General features: G+C 38.9%; 1 long non-coding RNA gene across 1 annotated transcript; it reads right to left on the bottom strand.

Annotated features, from left to right (window-relative positions):
- Positions 1-1,766: 1,766 nt before the first annotated feature.
- On the bottom strand, positions 1,767-2,829 carry LOC144053865 (uncharacterized). Its single transcript, XR_013294538.1, has 3 exons — positions 2,700-2,829; positions 2,362-2,492; positions 1,767-2,253 (listed from the first exon to the last, which is right to left on the bottom strand). It is a non-coding gene; the product is annotated as an uncharacterized LOC144053865 (long non-coding RNA).
- Positions 2,830-3,136: the final 307 nt, after the last annotated feature.

Below are 3,136 nucleotides of genomic sequence, written 5' to 3'. Positions count from 1 at the left end.
GTCGCGTGAAATCTATGGCAACTCCAGATGGACATATCTCGTTAAAAATAATAAACCCTAAAATATCACGTTTAATTTTAGATTAATTAGGACAATTAGAAAGAAATATTTCAACTGTATTTGGACGAATAAGAAACATGTTTAATTACTGTACAGTGTTGTTGGGAAGTTGTAAACTTGACATCTTCTAATCTAACAACATTGTTTATCACTGCACCGTATCACGTTCATCTCTCTACATCTGGTGATGTGCTACAAAATAAGAGCGAAGAAAAGAAATACGTTCGAATGGACATACATACTTAAAAATTATTGATGGTCCGATTTACCAAAAATATACATTTATTTCAGTATTAATGGATGAAAGTTTTTATTACTATATTAATAGAGTCATACTGAATGTAACCAGATTGAACGACAGATATTTTGTGAATTTACGTTTACCTGTCATACCTGTCAACCTCTGCCGATAACTGCCCTTATAAATGATTATGATTCCCCTTACAAACCCCAAAAAAACCTTACAAACACCGTACGACGCATGTTTACTCGCGGTAACCAGACAGTGTAATAAAAATAACAAAGGTAATTTGCATACAAAGTCTTTTATTCAATTTAAAAAGTTTACAATGCAATAAACTGTGCCTTCAGTACTTCCTATTGTAAGCCAATGTGCATGATTTAGCAGACTTTATCTGCTCTAATGAGGGTCTCACTTGTGAGCAACAGTTGTCACAGTTCAATTTCATCTGTAATAAAGAAGTAAGAGTGTCTGTTCCCATTGTCTTTCTGTACTCTGTATGAATTTTCCTCACATGGCTGAAAACCCGCTCGCTATCAGCATTACTGTGAGGAAGGCTGAGTAAAATTAGATACATCTTTCTCATCAGTGGAAAGCGATCCAGCCCCAAACCAGTTTTCATTTTGAACACATGAGGCCAAAATGTCTCTGGACGAATTGGTTGTCCATCCTGACTTTTCTGAGGGAGAAGATCATCAGGTATTAGTTGATAGTCTTCCCATTCATCTTTTAATTGTTCCTGATCAAAGTCTGGTGTAAACCTGTTTGCAAGCTTAACAATACTTGTGTAATCCAACATCTCTCTCTTTCTTGGGTCCAACACCACCAAGTCACTCAGTATTGTATTCTCAAATGGAAATTTTTGTATCATTTTAGTTACAACAGCCTCGTAGAAGGAGCGAACAGAGGGAAAAAAAGTTGCTTGCATGGCTGATGTGATGCTTTGCCTGATTTCATCCTCCTCATTGGTGTCTTGGAAGAGGGCCCTGGTGCCCAAGCCAACAGCAAGCCTGCTATCTTCATGCTGCAGGCATCTGTTTGTATAATCAACTGCCAGCAGGCTATCAGCAGATTTGACATGTTCCATTTGCACAAATTTCAGCAAGAGTTTCTTTAAGAGTCTTTCCATTTCTGGTAGCAAATCTCCAATCATACATGCCTCTGTTTGGAACACAATATTGAATTGATTTATTTGAGGCAAGATGAAGCTGAGGAAGTGGAGTGTGAGGAGAGTAACAGGGTCTTGAAGTCGATCATGGATGCTTTTCACTTTACCTGCCCTTTCAACATCCGCATGGCTAGCGAAGTAGCTTTTGAGTGCTTCGTACTGAGACAATGTTCTTTCAACCACTTTTTGCAGAGACAACCATCGTGTCGGACAATGCTTTAGGATTTTTTCTTGCTCGGAATTTGTAAAGTCCTGAAACTCTTTAAAATCCTCAATTCGTTTGGAACTATTTTTTAAAAAAATAAAATATATCCACCAGCAAGTCATCTATGTTTACTGGCAATGTCTTCAGTCCATCTTTGACACACAGATTGCCAAGATGACAAATGCATCCAACACTAAAAACAGCCCCATTTTTTTCTTTTATCCTAGACAAGACAGAGTTTTTCTTTCCAACCATGGTGTTGCAATTGTCGCTTGCAAATCCCACAACGTTACTCCATGGAATGTCATTTTCTTGTAAAATGTTGTCAATAACGGCAAAGATTGATGCTGCTGTGCCTGATGCCAACTCTGGTAAATCGAGGAGTCTGGTATTTGTGTTCTCCCCATCAAAGAAGTGAGCTAACACAACAAGTCGCTTTTTGGTAGTACGATCATTGCTTTCATCAATCATGAGGGTAAATGGGTGAGTTCTGCAGTACTGAATGACGTCTTGGGTGTAGCCACGTGCAAGGCTCTCCTTAACAATCATCGTAGCCTTGGTCCTCCGACATGCAAACTCCTGCAAAAATATAATATTAAAATATAAAATTTTAATTTTTGACACGGTGCCATAAATGCTGATTCATTGTAGATATGAATGATAATAATAATAATAATAATAAATTACCTTAGCTGTCTGTGAATCCGGAAACATAACTTTCACCAAATCCGAGAAGTGGTCCGCAGCTGTGAAAGCAATGTTGTGCTCAGCAAGAAAATGGCAGAAGAGAATTTCCGCATTTGTCGTTTTGTGGGATGCTGCAGGATTTGCGGTAGAGAGGAAGTGCTTGGTTTATGGGACATGTGAATTGTTTTTTTTCACATTCTCCACGTGTCCGGCAGTTTTAAAGTGGCTCTTCAGATCGTAAAATCCACTCGCAGCAACTTTCACGTCTTTATTGCAAGGGACACAGAATGAGAATTGAGTGCCTCTTAACGATGCTTTAATCCAGCCAGCATATTCACCTTGAAGTAACTCCCATTCTTTCTGGTGTCGACCCGATCCTTGAGTTCTTCGTTTCTTCCTAGGTGGCTCCTCCATGCTTGCTTCCACGATATTTACTCTATGTATATCTACGCATGCGCATGTCAGCGCTTTTTTTTTTCCCCGTACAAAAGTCGGTGTACGGCGTACATGATTTGAAATGGTAAAAAAACTTATAAAATACGTATAAAACGTACAAGTTGACAGGTATGCGTTTACTCCCACCAGATAGGTGTGATGGTGACGACCCTGAAGGTTGAACTAGTGAACACTCCAAAGCAATTCTTGGAATTCTTCTCTTAATAGTCTAGATTTTATCCAAAATGTCAACTGTACCACTCATTCATATGGCAACACATTGGACGTTGTTTTTACAAAAGGTGTCAATGCTGGCCTTTCATCCATCCTGCAGGTCCCT

The sequence above is a fragment of the Vanacampus margaritifer genome, chromosome 6, assembly GCF_051991255.1.
Source record: "Vanacampus margaritifer isolate UIUO_Vmar chromosome 6, RoL_Vmar_1.0, whole genome shotgun sequence".
NCBI classification, from domain to species: domain Eukaryota; kingdom Metazoa; phylum Chordata; class Actinopteri; order Syngnathiformes; family Syngnathidae; genus Vanacampus; species Vanacampus margaritifer.
Note: the sequence above shows the minus strand (reverse complement) of the source record. Positions and strands in the feature narration are given on the sequence as shown.